Raw genomic sequence first — 16,671 nt, forward strand, 5'->3', positions numbered from 1 at the left:
ACGGCGTCGAACGCGAAGCGCCCTAGGAAGTCGCCAGGCGAGGGTGTAAAAACCGACACCAAACGGCGTGCAACCGTTAAGGCCAAACGCCGTTTGGTCGAGGTAAGCGAGGGCGAGAGTGACCTCGCTGAGCAGAGCGATGGTACCAGCAACCCGGCGCAACCTGGGCAGGGAGGCGTAAACCCCTGGACGCTGGTCACCAAGAAGAAGCCGGCACCGACACCGGAGGTACCGCGGCCCGCGAAGAAGGCCAAGGACAGAGGCGAGGCCTTGTGGTTAAAAACCGACAAGGACAAATACGCCGACGTCCTAAAGTCGATGAAGGCGGCCGAAAGCCTCTCGGCACTTGGGCAAGATGTGCGTAGCGTGAGACGCACCAACACGGGAGAAATGCTTCTGGTGTTGAAGCGCGGCGCACAATCTAGTGCGGTGTACAAGGCCTTGGCCCAAGAGGTCCTTGGTGAAGGCGCCCAGGTCAGGTCGCTGGGGGCGGAAATGACTCCAGTGCAAGCATCTGGACGAGTTCACGACCGCAGAAGATGTCGTCGCAGCCGTCAAGGAGCAATGCGGCGTGACAATCGAGCGGGCCTCTGTGCATTTTAGAGGGGGACCCTCTGGCACCCAAGTAGCCTATCTCAGGCTACTGAAAGCGGATGCCAAAAAGGTAACCGAGAAAGGTAAGCTGAAGATCGGCTGGTCGGTATGCCCAATTAGCATACCCCAGCCGCTTTCCACTAGGTGCTATCGGTGCCTTGAGTCCGGCCACAAATCCTACGAGAGCAAGAACATAGACAGGAGCAAAATATGTCGTCGCTGCGGCGAGGAGGGGCATAAGGAGCGGGGTTGCACTAAGGCACACAAGTGCCTTATCTGCACCGCTAAGAAGCAAGCCCATAAACATGCTATGGGCGGACCTTCGTGTCCCTTCGATGAGGCAAATAAGAAGAAGCCGTGAACGTCACACAGCTAAATCTTAACCATTGTGCAGCAGCCCAACAGCTGCTGTGGCAGTCGGTCTCGGAGTCGAGGACAGATGTCGCCCTCCTATCAGACCCGTACAATATTCCTGCCGGCAACGGCAATTGGGTGTCGGACGGGTCTGGAATGGTGGCAATCTGTACAACGGGACGGTTCCCGGTTCAAGAGGTAATACACTTCTCCGCCGAGGGTGCTGTGATTGCCAAGATCAATGGTGTGTTCTATTGCAGCTGCTATGCTCCACCAAGGTGGCCAATAGAACAGTTCAACCAGATGATCGACAGGCTCTCGTCAGACCTAGTGGGCCGGAAACCGGTAGTCATAGCGGGAGACTTTATCGCTTGGGCAGTGGAGTGGGGCAGCCGCTGCACAAATAGCAGGGGCCAAGCGCTAATGGAGGCGCTTGTGAAACTCGATACTGTGCTAGCTAATAATGGCTCCGCTAGTAAATTCCGTAGAAACGGGGTGGAGGCGAGGATTGACGTAACATTTGCCAGCCAGAGTCTGGCTCCAGGCATGGAATGGAGGGTAGACGAAGGCTACACCCATAGCTATCATTTATCAATCCGCTGCAGGATCTATGGTGTGCAGCATCCGAGGGCGGGAGATCCCTGTCAGGTACGCGGGTGGAAGTCCAATCACTTCGACAGCGAAGCTTTCACCGCGGACCTGGGACTGGAGGCCAATACCGACAGTCTAAGCGGGGATGCGCTGGTAGCTGTTCTATCACGCGCGTGCGACGCCACTATGCCGAGAAAAACCCTGCCAAGAAACGGCAGATGCCCGATATACTTGTGGAGTGCCGAGAGTGCAGCTCTACGATCAGCCTGCCTCAGAGCTAGACGTAGGATGCAAAGAGCTCGCACCGAGGATGCAAGAGAGAACCGCCGTGAAGTGTTTCGAGCTGCGAAATTGGCCCTTAATAAGGCCATTAAAAGCAGCAAGAGAGCGTGTTTCGACAACCTGTGTGAGAGTGCCAACGCGAATCCGTGGGGTGACGCCTACAGGATAGTGATGGCCAAAACCAGAGGGGGCTCTTCACCCCCAGAACGGTCTCCGGACCGGTTGGCGACGATTATCGAAGTACTCTTCCCGTCTCGAGCCACAAGCCCCTGGCTACCTGCACTACGAGACAGTGCGGGCTCGGCCGAAATGGTGGCTCCAGTGACGAATGAAGAACTACTCGCAGTGGCTAAATCCCTAGCAATGAACAAAGCTCCAGGGCCGGATGGAGTTCCAAACAGCGCTCTCAAGGCAGCGATCATAGCGAACTCGAACATGTTCAGGCTAGCTATGCAGAGATGCCTTGACGAGTGTTGTTTCCCCGATAGATGGAAAAGGCAGAAATTGGTGCTGTTGCCGAAGCCCGGGAAGCCGCCAAGCGACCCATCGGCGTACAGACCAATCGACACGACTGGCAAATTGCTTGAGAGGATTATCCTCAACAGGTTAACCCCGTACGCGGAAGGTACGGACGGCCTGTCAAGCAACCAGTTTGGCTTTCGAAAGGGTAAGTCCACAGTGGACGCTCTCAACTCAGTGATAAATACTGCCGAGATAGTGATCCAACGAAAAAGGCGAGGCATTCGATACTGTGCGTTAGTGACACTTGACGTGAAGAACGCATTCAACAGCGCAAGCTGGGATGCCATCGCGCTCTCGTTACACTGGCTTAGCCTACCGGTGGGTCTGTACCGAATCCTGGAAAGCTACTTCCAGAACTGCGTACTGCTATACGAGTCCGATGCCGGTCAGAAAAGGGTTCCGATTACCGCTGGAGTTCCGCAGGGCTCGATCCTAGGCCCGGTGCTATGGAACCTCATGTATGACGGGGCTCTGAGACTGAAGTTCTCTCCTGGGGTCAAGATCGTCGGCTTTGCTGACGACGTAACCTTGGAGGTCTACGGGGAGTCAATTCCTGAGGTAGCACTAACTGCAGAACACGCGATCAACACGGTGGAGGAATGGATGAGCTGGAGCTCGCTCATCATAAGACGGAGGTAGTTATCGTTAACAACCGCAAGTCGGCACAACATGCAGTTATCTATGTGGGAGAAGTCGCGATCACTTCACAGCGAAGTCTGAAGTCTCTCGGAGTCATTATAGACGACAAGCTGAGCATCGGCAGCCATGTCGACTATACATGCAAGAGAGCGTCGACTGCTGTTGCGGCTCTATCGAGAATGATGTCCAACAGCTCAAAGGTGTGCGCCAGTAGACGTAGGTTACTGGCAGGCGTTGCCGTATCTATCCTCAGGTACGGTGGCCCGTCATGGTCAAGAGCACTGAGGGTAACCAGTTACCTACAGAAACTGGAGAGCACCTACCGCGTGATGTGCCTCAGAGTGATATCTGCCTACCGCACGGTATCACACGATGCATCCTGCGTGATAGCGAGCATGATGCCAGTCGGGCTGGTCATTCGGGAAGATGAGGAGTGTTTCGAGCTACGTGGAAATAGAGGAGCCCTCGAAAGGTAGGTGGACCCACCGGCTGATACCTAGCATATCGAGCTGGGTGGGAAGACCCCATGGGGAAGTTCACTTCCATCTGACATAATTCCTGTCAGGCCATGGCTGTTTCCGACAGTACCTCCACTGGTTCGGGCACGCAGAGGTCCCAGCCTGCTCGGACTGCCCAGGTGTAGACGAAACTACCGAACACATACTGTTCGTATGTCCTCGGTTCGACGTCGAAAGAAGAGCAATGCTTGACGCCTGTGGCTGGGACACAACCCCTGATACCCTTATTCAGCGGATGTGTCAATCGGTGGAGAAGTGGAACGCAGTCTCGGCTGCTACCACCCAGATTGCCTGTAGGCTACTGGTAATTTGGCGCACCGAGCAACAGACGATGGGCACGACTAACTAGTGATTGGTTAGCTGGAGCGAAGAAGGCCGAGCGCAAAAAAGGGAGTGAATGGTCTGTTCGTGCTGAGGCAGGTTTGGTGCAGCGACTGGCAACCGCGTAAGGGGTAAACCCAGCCACCCCGAAGCAAGGCAGAAGAGTGAGTGTATAGGCGTATAAGTGGACTGCCTCATGCCAATATGGGAGGGTCGTAGCGTAGTATGTTGGGACTTAGCTATCGATGCCTCATGGCGTGGCAGAGGAGATAAAGGGTGAGCATCCAAGTCAGTCTCACACGGCATGTTAAGGGTGAGCACAAAAGTCAGCCTCACATGGTATGGTAGAGGCTAACACAAAAGTAAGCCTAGCAAGAAATGAAAACGGTGAGCACACAAGTCAGCCTCGCATGGTATGTCAGAAGTGGGGCATAAGAAAAATGTCCCGCATGGGATGCCAGGGGGAGTGACAGGGGTACAATAGAGCGGCACGATCAAGAGTGAACCAGGTGATAGGGTGAGCACCAAAGTCAGCCTCACATGGTATGGGTGGGGCGAGCACAAAAGTAAGCCTAGCAAGGAATGAGTAAGGTGAGCATACAAGTCAGCCTCGCAAGGAACGAAAAAGGTGAGCACAAAAGTCAGCCTCATGTGGAGTGTTTGAGAGTGAATCAAGGTGCGATTGAGAGAGCACCCAAGTAAGCCTCATACAGGACGTATGAACGCGTGAGTGAGAGTGAATGAGTACATTTAGTACAGCCATCCCCCCAGAAGTAATACCGAGAGGTAGTTCCTGGGAGGAACGATGGCGGGGCCCAATGGAGTTTAGTCGATATTAATGGCAGCGTCACCATTCGAGCCCGACACGCCCCCAGTACACCCCGTGCGGTAGCTTGGACACCTACCAATAGCACGTGTACTGGGCTAGGACGTAAAGGTCTTCTCCATTGTAAAAAAAATACATATATGGATATATAAGCGTGATATAATCGAAACATTACTGTAATAGAAGAGAGTAAACTAATTGGTCGATAGCTAGAAGCTTCTGCTGGGTTTTTATCTGGCTTCAAAATAGGAATAACCTTGGCATTTTTCCATCTTTCAGGGAAGTATGCTAATTCAAAACATTTGTTGAATATATTTGACCAAGTATCTCATGGTGATTTCGGAAAGATTTTTAAGAAGAATGTTGAAAATTTCATCATAACCTGGAGCTTTCTTATTTTTTTTAACTTTTTCATGATGGATTTGATCTTATCATAGTTTGTTTTAATATAGCTTTTTTCGCTAAGACTTTCGTGCAAAAAATGTTCCAGACAAATGTTGAGGTATTAAAACCATATTATATTGTTGAAGTCTACATGTAAAAATTAAATTATTGTGAAAACTGCATGTAAAAATATTGTTGAACATTGCATATAAAAATTGTACCTGAAATCGACGGCGTGGCGCACACCTCTTGTAAAAATACTCATTCGCTTTAGAGTTATTGAATAATTTTAAATTTTTTTACACCAAGTTCAACTGCGTATAAGAGAGAAAGGTGCAAACCAAAATAGACGTGCAGGCACTATTTTCAATGTTAGTACTACGCATAATAAAGGTAAGAAGGTTTAAGCTCATTTTGTAATATTTTTTTACTTGGGTATTTTTACTTACAGTCGTCAACAATATTATGTGGTTTAATGCCTCCACATTTGTCTGGAGCACGGTTTGCACGAAAAGTCACAGTGAAAATAGTTATTTAAAAAATAACTAAATTTGAGGGTGTTGCCATAGAAAATGCTTTACAAACATTAAATCCTACAAGTTCAATTAGTTCAACAAAATTTTTTATTACGAGGATTTCTAAAACTTTGTCGAAGACACCAACTTTCTACCTCGTCAGCATAAAAAGTTTTTTTTTTATTTTGATCGTAGTAAGCCATGCCTAATTTTAATTTTTAAAAAGGTTGTGGGAAATATTCTTACGAACAATTCGTCCAAAGATACCCTGTGAATATATTCTATGGTTTGGCCTCTAGTGAATTAAGTTCACGTTTTTGGGGTTGCCGACCACTATGCAGCGGTGTCTTTTGATGACTCCTTCTCGATAACAAACATTTTTCCAATTTGTTGAACAGAGTCGTTTGGTTCACTAGACTAGGTCTAGGCCTCTGAAAAATTCTTCAAAGTTTGAGGGTTTCTATACGTTTCTTTTAAAATAAACGCTAAAAAATCAAGCCCCCCCTCCCTCCCTTGAGAATTTTCTGCGCACGGGCCTGGTTTTACGATATTTAGGGTTACTGCGCCCTAATTCATCTTAGCTCCTCTATTCATCGCACCCATTTGAACACATTAGTTAGAGCGGTGTCTGTTAGCTCAAATGGTAGGATGAATAAGGGTACATTGTACTCGATTTTTCGCTTCGTTAAAACGCGAAAATTTTACATTTTCCAGGCATTTTTTTATTTTACTACTTGTTAAGAACGAAGCAAAGATGGTGATACCTATTTAAGCACAATCCAGTCACTCTTAGTCGAGTTATTAACGAAAAAGTGTGACATCCTGACTAATGAGATGAATAAGGGCTCGTCTACCCTAGTATTGGAAAAATATGTGTCTTTTTTAATCCTCCGGCACTCGCGCCGTTGTATTTTGTGCAACGCCTTCCGAAACTATAACGAAATCTTCTTTCAGCACCAGCGGCTGCTCATTCGGAAGCCATTCGCGCGAGTGTCGGAGGGTTAAGGCGCACATGGTATCAAAAACAACAAGGAAGTCTAAATGTAAGAGAAAATCTACATTTATCTTTCAACCTGTGCAATTTTAAGTTAATCAACGATGTCAGATTTGCAGGCATGTTTGAATTTTACAGACCTTTGATAGTCTTTTACAGATTGTTAACCCTAGAACGTTGCACTTGCGTTTTCCACCCTAGAACGTTGCACTGGGGTATAAATGTACCCCAAAACTGCAAAATGCATGCAAACAAAAGAAATGTATAATACATCATTTTCTTCGTTTTTTAATTGCGAAAACAGCTGTGTAAGTGAAAGTAAGTAATTTATTGAATCAACGATACATAAATTGGTTTGAACCTAAAAAAGTGAAAAATTCGCTGTTTGGACTTTTTATACAAAAATTACTATACCTTGCGAATTTTCAACCGATTTGAAAAAAAATCTAATTATTCTAAAAGTTGAAAGAATGGACTTGAAACGGTATAAAATGGAATTTTGATATTTTTGAAAAAGTGCAATTATTTTGAGAAGTGAAAGTTTAAAAATCGTGTTTTGGAAAATACCACGAAATGGGGTGGAAATTGAAATGAAAACATATTTCTGACATTGGTAACATGCAACGTTACTGTTACAGCAGTTATTGTGCGCAAATTATACTTGCGAGCCATTGCTTTGAAAAACTATAAAAAAATAAACAATAAAAATCAGCAAAAATGAGAACGATTTCTTGTTCCGCTTCAATATTAAATTAACTAAATTAAATCAATGATTAAAAACGATTATATAATACTAAGTGTTACTTACGTAGTAAAACAACCAGTATTTAAACTGGTATTGTCACGAATCACATTTCAACTGATAGCACGAAACCTGACGAAACACTAACGGCAACCGTACACTGGGGTACAAATGTACCCCACACCAACTTGGACACCTGCTTCCACAAAGGCTATAAGCAAACTGGCTATACCACCTTTTTCTACTCTTACTAGGAACTCTAAATTGAATTATGGTTGGGGTCCCAGGTCGGTAAATGCCGAATTCTCGTTTTCACATGGCTCAAAAGAAGGCGTGGTGTACATTTTTACCCCAGTGCAACGTTCTAGGGTTAACGAAGCTCAAATCTTGAGACATTTTATCTATTACAATATAAAGAAACGCTTCCACTGACTACACCACAATATTTCCAGCGTTAGCTTAGTTCTTGATAATGTTTGTTGGAAACCATTAACAATATAAGAGTCATTCCATGTCAGATATTCAACCAAAATTTGAATTCCTTCCAAAATGTTTCTTTAGCTAAAATGATTGAAACATATTTTTTATTTTGGCTGAATATGATATTTTTTCAAGTTGTTTGTTTTTATGGACTCCAAAACGGCTTAACCGATTGCCGTTAAAATTTACTCATAGTAGGCCTTTGTTATGGAGCGTGGCAGATAGTATGCATTTGTTATGGAGCGTGGCGTCGGTTCGTCGCATGTGAAGTGAAAAACTCTTCCGTAAATTTCTGTCATTTCGGATCATTTTTAACGCGTTTATTCTTTGGAAAACGGTACCAGGATCCTCGGATAGTCGGACATTATGGAATATGTACATCGAAGGAAATAGATTCATGAAGTGGGATGACTCGAAAAAGCGTTTCTCGAAGGTTTTTTTCCTCGCAGGAGCATCGTCAGGACTCATGAGAGAAGACACCTCCGCGCCCGCCGCTCAGCACTTCAACACGAATGCTCTTGCTGCGAACGGCAGTGCGAAAAGAACCATGCTATTGCCAAAGTGAGACGGACGAGTCATTTGAAAATATCGTATAGGGGAACGCGGGGCTATTAAGGCAGTGGGGGTAACTCGGACCCTCTCGATTTCTCAGAAAATAGGAAGACTTTCTGACTATCGTACATATTTGTGGAACCGCTATTCTGAAACATTATTTTTGAGAGCTGAATTTGATTCTTTGTTCTTTGTAGAAAGGAGATACAACGTGTTTCGTTGTTTTGCCATCCTCAAAACAAAAATCATTATAATGAAAAAAAAAACCGTGATTAAAGCAACAAATAAAAGTGAAAAAATAAAAAGTAAGTGCGTTGGAAAGCTTGAGGCTCCTATTTAATGGAATGATTTTTATTTGGATGAAAACACAGATATTGTCAAAACGCTCACCACTTTTGTGCGAAATGAGCGTACGGGGCTATTCGGACCCCTATTCTATCAAGCACTGTTCAGCGGCTTGCGGCTGCGCACACCATTGCACAAGCCACAACAAAGAAAATACATGATGCGCCAATCGACAACTGTGACTAATCTGACTAATCAGATTAAGTTTTTGTAACGCAATTTATTTTTTTGCTTCTTAATGAGTTTCTCCAACAAATGTTTCATAGATTAACATAATTCGATTGTAAAAAATTTAATGAAAAAATGGCGGTCTGAATTTCCCCGTAAGGAGGTCCGAATTACCCCTACATTGTAAAAGGATAGAAAAACGTAGAGGTTTGCAAATCGTCGCATAGCGCTGCCATGGAGTGATGCAAATGAACCTTTTATGGCACAAAAATGTAGCTGAGGTTCCAAACTAACAATAAGGATCTTTTACCGATATTTTTTTCACATCTATCCACCTAAAAAGGCGATTTTCTTAGGTAGGTCCGAATAGCCCCCTACACTCTGCATGGAAAGCATTTGTTTGGCCTTCGATGGTATGTTTTTCTTTCTGTCTCTTGTTCTTTCTACTGTGGAATTTGTGCGTTGGGCGCATTCGGTCCGTTCACTCATTGAGTGCTTCCTGGAGGTGTAGTTTATGGGGTGCATGGAAGTCGCGGCGTAATGCCGTATCAATCAGCCAAATCAATTGTTGATGGATTCCTTACAGACGAATAGCACGTAGGACCATTCGGGAACAAAACTGAATAATAAACAGCAGAGCAATCATTAAAAAGTAGTATACCGTTGGAATTGCTTTGAATATTATTCCAGGCTCGGTGTTTGGCGTTAAAATCACCGATTATGAAGAATTTCGACCGATTTCTTGTAAGTTTTTGTAAGTCTCCTTTCAAGAAATTAATTTGCTCGCCAGTGCACTGAAAAGGCAAATAGGCTGCAGCAATAAAAATGATACCAAGATCAGTTTCAACTACCCAAACTGTCGATCACCTTGGTGTCAAGAGACGGCGTAACGGAATGTTTGAATCTGCGATTAACCGCTATTGTGATTTCTCCGCCGAATCCAACAATTCGATCAAATCGATGAATAACAAAATTAGAGTTACTCTTCAATTTAATATTTGGGTTTAAAAAAGTTTTGGTCACAACGGTTATATGCACATTATGTATCCTCAAGAAGTTGAAAAATTCATCTTCGCATGTTTTTAATGAATGAGTATTTCAATTTAATAAATTTAAATGATTATTTAAAGTCATTGTTAAACTTCAATTTCATTACAATTTTGTTAGCAAATTCTCACCCCGCTTGAAAAGTTTCAAACATGTAGGTAGAATTTTACATAGCAATCATCATAGGTAACATAGAGTCCTGCAAGTTTTTTAATTTTTCTTCCGTTACGCTACCTAGATCCATTGGACTAAAAGAAGCGTTGGGTGCAAACGAGTTTGTAGGCGTGGTAACGGTAGCCGTTATTTTGGCCTTGTTACCTGCCACTGAAGCATAAGATGAAACACCATTGTAGGATGGTGTGACGGAGGTAGAAGAAGTTGTTAATCTATTTTGAATCGGATTAACACGTTTGGAGGTGTTTTCTTGAAGTGTACCTGATGAATTTTTTATTTGTTGTTTTTGTTGTCTAAAACGAGAATTTATATTTTTTTCTCGAACAGGACAACCCCAGAAATTCGATTTATGATTTTCGCTACAATTAACGCATTTGAAACTTTTTGTGGTTTTTTTCACCGGACAAGTATCTTTCGTGTGAAATTTATCACCACAGATCATACACTTGGAATCCAAATGACATTTTTTTGTGCCGTGCCCAAAGCCTTGGCATCTACAACACTGGATCAGATTTTGAATTCTGCCCCCATGCCATCTATAATGTTCCCACTTTACTAGTTCGTAGAACATAAAACGTGCTTTTTAAAATACTTTCAAATTATTAACCTCATTACGGTTAAAATTAATTAAATAAAGCTCCTGGATAATTTCAGAGCGTACTGGCGTGTTATCGCCGCTAGCGTTTCTCTTCATAAGAATAACTTGTGAAGGAGAAAAGTCAAGTAAATTTTTCAATTCGTTGGATATTTCATCCAAACTTTGACCTTGTAGCCCTTTCAAGGCAGCCTTGAATGGTCTATCTGTCTTGAAATCATATGAATAAAATTTATATAACTTCTCCGTAAGATACTGGACTAGTCGTTTGTGGCCAATCAATTCCTCCGCTGTAACTCGACATTCTCCTCTTCGGCCAATCTGAAAAGAGACATTCACGTCCAGAAGGAACGTCGAAAGCTCAGTTCGAAAGGCTTTGAAGTCGGAGATCATCACTGTTATAGACGGAAGTGATTGCGTTCTTCTCATTGGCATTATGCACAATGCGAGGAAATTTAGAAATTTTATCAGCTTCACATTCGGATAAAACATCGAATGAGTTGCTGCAGTCAATTTAAATTTTCGGGTGGAGAAGATACCCTTTTTCGTTTAGGTTTAATTTTTGGCACACGGTCTTTCTGGGAAGACCCAGGCATGTTGTAAGAATTAAATATTTCTTTAGGCTGAATTATTCCTGAAAAATATTTTATTCTTGACTGATTGATTAGAAAAAGTAGGTAGTCTTGAGAAAGACTAATTGTAGAAAAAATTATAGGTAGTCTTGAGAAAGACTGATCGAGCGAAAATTTAGGTAGCATTGAGAACGTCTGTTGCTGTTAAAAACTCTAGGTAAACCAGGAGCTATCAAGATTTGTGACCGGTTCGAAAGAAGGTTCAAGCCGGGTATGATTTCTGTAGTGTACTTCTGGTGAGTATTCGGCGAGTGGATAGACCGTGTATGTCCAATGCGTGCAGTTAGCAGCAGGGCAGACGAGGGGCGGATGGAGTGATATGCTGTCGAGGACTGGATGATGTTCTCTGTGTATAATTGGTAAAATAGAAAAACAGGTATATTTTTCTATAAACATTTGAATAATAATTGATGATTATCGATTTCTTACCACATGTAAGGAATCGAAAGTCTGGATGTAATGTTAAAATCCATTTGATACAAACATTACCTTAAGACGGGGCTGGTTGATGGAACGATTACCTCGGAACACGGTTTGTCCTGTATACGAAATGGATAATAGGAAAATCAATTGAGCTAGCACCTACTTAAATCCTGAATCAAGCTATTTGCATGCAGACAGGATAGCTTTTACACACACAGTAGGCATTTGTTATGGAGCGTGTTTGTGTGCTGTTCGTTGGGGATTATCTGCCCGCCATATGGCGCTTCGAAACAAATTGTGTTTCCTCCTATTTCGTTGACTGTCGCAGCAACGCGCGATGGGTATTAGCTAGTTATTCATAAATGTTCAAAGAGTTATTTTCCTAGAACAACGATCAAATGGATAGTAGTATCCATATTATATAAACTTAGATATTTTTTTCTAATATAAAAAGTCTCTAGATCATTAGAAAGAAGAATTCAAAACTTGCCTCGTTTAAAAGAGAAGTACGTTTCCGGATAGTAAGTATAGCAGTGATATTGATTTGTTTGTATTAACATTGATCTACTAGCGACAAAAAATATACCATAAATATTATTCAAATTTAAAATTTGAATTAACGCGAAATTGGCTAAATGTCGGTCATTGATGTCTTCGGAGATATTTATTAGTATAATAAGTCTCTCTTTCTGATACTGTATGTATAGAGATTCATCCCCCTAAAAGTGAGATATCTTCTGAGAGCTATTCATTGAAACGCAATATTCAAAAATAACCAAAAAAAACTAAAAAAAATATTGTTCTAGACCCCCCGATAGAACATTTCAAATTTAGTCTCAGATGAAAGAGGAGTATGTAAGCTTTCGGTTAGTGAGTACCTCAGCGATACTGATTTTATTGTCTTAATATTGTTCTACTAGAGACACCGTGACAGTAGTATAACTAAGGGGTTGAGGCCTTGCTTCACACAACTCGCGATGCAATACTAACGAATTCTGGTTTATCCTATCACTAATATACGCTTGTCTCAACGGTCACGCCACGCATGTCTACGTACAAACAGATTTAATGTGAAACCGCACAAGGCACAATATAACAGCTATAATGAAAAATATTATTTCTTTAGTTATTTGGACAACTGTGGAAAGTCTATAGATGATACATGCAATATGCAGGGATCGAGCGAAACTTTGGATTTAATTTGTGAAGTTACGTTCCAATTTTTCCGGATTGAATTTAGAATTACTCTGAATCGACCACTCCAAAGTTATCTTTATATTCATTTCCACCTGGAAGATGTTGTTTTTTAAATTTAATAAAACTTTGGTTTTAAACTTTGAAGTCCCGTTCCATTTTTTAAAAAAAAAATTCGCATGAAATTAGTTGGAAACCTACGCCCCTGCCATCGTGAATGTCATCGTTGCTAGAACTTGATTGCAGGGGCTGCGGCGTGGCAAATAGGTGTGCAAATGTGTCGAATAGGAATCGGGGAAGTTGCTACAAACCCGTACTCAAAGAAATTCTTCACCAAATTACGGATTGTTTCGTTTGTAGGCGCCGAATGCCTTCTATATTTTTTACGATAAGCACGTACAGTTTTCACTATTGAAGGATCGTTTTCAATGTAAAGCGCTACACTGTCAGCGTGTTCTTGTGGTGTAAATCGCCTCATAGTTAAAATGGTATATATATATATATATATATATATATATATATATATATATATATATATATATATATATATATATATATATATATATATATATATATATATATATATATATATATATATATATATATATATATATATATATATATATATATATATATATATATATATATATATATATATATATATATATATATATATATATATATATTTGTTTATTTGTTTATTTGTGGAGCAGGGAAAAGCCCGCTGGAGTGAAGCTCATTTTTGCCTCTTCTCCAGTAGGCATAAAACCTTCTCATCTTTTCATTGTCAACAGGCAATATGCTAACCCTAATGACAAAAAAGCTAATTACTACATAATACACAGAATATAAATAATATACAATGATAGAACATACAAGTAAGTTCAGTACTTATTAACTATGTCTAACACAAACTCGAAAAGTGAAACTGGCTTAAGTACTACTTACAACATAATACAAAAATTTTATAAACGAAAGCAACTAAACAGTGGATATGACTTCAAAAAACTTTTTTTTATGGTGGCTCGGGACAAATTAAAGTCGAAGGCATCAGAGAGTTGATTAAACATACGACTCATACAGGCTATGGGTTCGTTATGACCATAATTAGTTCTAGCAACAGGAAGGCGGAAAAAAGTATGGGATCGCAAAACACGACGATGGATGTTGAAGTTCAGCTGTTGAAGTAATGCGGAGCAGTCGATATTACCTTGAATAATATCGGAGACAAACAAAGCCTTTGCGACATTGCGACGACAACTGAGCAGGTCTAGACCGATCAATTTACATCTGTCTTCGTATGCGGGCAAATTTATCGGGTCATTCTAGGGAAGATGGCGCAAGGCAAATCGTAAGAACTTGCGTTGAACGGACTCGATTCGGCTGATGCTGTTTTGATAGAACGGTGCCCAGACCACTGATGCATATTCTAATATCGAGCGTACTAGAGAGCAATAGAGTGACTTTAAACAGTGCACATTTCTGAAATTTTTGGCTGTACGAAAGATAAATCCAAGTGTTCTGGAAGCCTTTGATGTTACGTATGAAACATGGTCTCTAAATGTTAACTTTGAGTCAAGAATTACACCTAGATCTTTAACAGAAGTATCTCTCCGAAGATTGTTGCCATAAAGTTCATAATTGAAAATAATTAATGAATGCTTACGAGTAAAGGATATTACGGAGCACTTAGATGCATTCAAGACCATCTGATTGTTGCTGCACCAATTAGCGAAGATTTCTAGATCGCATTGAAGAAGTCTTGCATCATCAAGACATTTTACGATGGTGAATAGCTTGAAGTCATCGGCATAGGAAAGCTTGACACATTTTAGTAAAAGGTGGACATCGTTCATGTATAACAGGAAGATTATGGGTCCCAGGTGGCTGCCCTGTGGAACTCCGGAGGTAGCAGCAAATGGTAGGGAAAGAGTATCTCCAATTTTAACGCTCATTTGACGGCCAAATAGGTATGAACGCAACCAATTAAGAAAAGGTCCATTAAAACCCAGCTGTTCGAGTTTGCCAACAGCTATACGGTGGTTGATCTTGTCGAAAGCTGCAGTAAGGTCTGTATAAATCGCATCAACTTGATGTCTTTGTTGGAGCGCATGAGTTATGTATGATGTGTAGGAAACTAAGTTGGTACTGGTAGATCGCTTAGGAATAAATCCATGTTGTTCTTCAGCTATTATGTTACGGCAGTTGTGAGTGACAAAATCCAGGACGATTGACTCGAATAGTTTGGATGTAGCGCACAAGGCTGCAATTCCGCGATAATTGCGCACGTCGCGTTTACATCCCTTTTTAAAAACCGGGAAAACGAAGGATCGCTTCCAACAGTCAGGAAAAATCCCTGATCGCAGAGAGTCGTTGAAAAGGCATGATAAGGGTGTAGCGAGACTTGTAGAACATTGTTTTAGAACAATCGCTGGGATCCCATCAGGACCGACGTTACATGATTTTTTTAGCTTTCTACATGCAGTAATAACTGCATCAGAAGTAATACGAGGATGTTGACCAATGGGGAGCCCACATGGAACTCTTAGAACAGCAGTAGATATTTCTGAAGAGTTCAGTTTATCGTATGTAAAAACACTGCTGAATTGCTTACGAAATAAATCGCAAATATCTTTGGTAGATGAAGCTTCTTTTGCATCACGGATCATGACCGATGGTAAACCTGACTCCTTCCTTTGATTATTTATATAATTCCAAAAGGCCTTTGGATTGGACTTTAGGTGATTTTGAGTGCGTTGTTCGTGGATACGAGAGAGACGTTTGTTTAAACGTTTATATCTGTCGTTGGAAATAATGTAACGAATTTTCAATGGGCGCGTGCGAAATTTCGAGATTTTTTTCAAAGCAGATCTTTTGGCAGATTTTAAACGTTGCAGTGTTCTATTTGTCCAGGGAGGGGAGCAGGGAGTTTTTTTTAACTTTTTGGGTACGTACTGGTCTATAGCGTACAGTAGAACGTTCGATATGACGGTTGCAGATTCGTTGACATCTCTTCCATCGACAACATTGCTCCAAATGATGTTACTCAAGAATTGGTTCATGGCGAGGAAATTTGCATTTTTGTAATCATAATAGATAGACTCAGATATATCTCGAAAGACGATGGGCGAGCAATCGCGAATCGAAAGATGTAAAGGTTGATGATGGTGGCATTTCTTTACAAGCGGAGACGGTGCTTCAGAAATGGAACAGTCATTAATTAAGTCTAAACTAACAAAGCATAGGTCAAGTACACGGCCGTTACTGTTAACGATGTTGTTAATTTGTCCTAGTCCTGCGGTGTTGTAACTGTCCAACAGTTCTGTTGCTAGGTGACTAACGGTGGAGAATGAGTTGTCAGGGAAGAGGTACTTAGCGGGACAGGAGACCCACTTAATACCTGGGAAGTTGAAATCGCCAAGTATTACCATATTATCACTAATTTTCATTTGTGAAGCGATCCATGTAACAGAGCTAAGATGTTCATTAAACAATATTACGTCGCTGGTACGATCCGGAGGAATATATATTACGCAAATGAATAACGTAGATTTTGAAAGCGTTAGAGCGACCCATATTTGTTCTACACATGAGCAATTAGGGGGAAAGAGTTGGCGTGATTTAAAGCGAGAACGCGTTGCAATAAGAACTCCGCCTCCATGGTTCCTGCTACTGTGAGAACTATTTCGGTCGGTCCGAAAAACGGTGTAAAGCGGGCCAAATATTTGGTGTGATAACGTATTACCATTCAACCAGGTTTCAGTAAAGGCATAGATGTC

At 41.9% G+C, this 16,671-nt stretch overlaps 1 protein-coding gene across 1 annotated transcript in view; it reads left to right on the forward strand.

Annotated features, from left to right (window-relative positions):
• LOC131691360 (uncharacterized) overlaps positions 1 to 16,671 on the forward strand; it is a 340,109-nt gene that overhangs the window by 320,419 nt on the left and 3,019 nt on the right. The gene's annotated exons all lie outside the window — the stretch shown is intronic.

The sequence above is a fragment of the Topomyia yanbarensis genome, chromosome 3 (assembly GCF_030247195.1).
Source record: "Topomyia yanbarensis strain Yona2022 chromosome 3, ASM3024719v1, whole genome shotgun sequence".
NCBI lineage: Eukaryota > Metazoa > Arthropoda > Insecta > Diptera > Culicidae > Topomyia > Topomyia yanbarensis.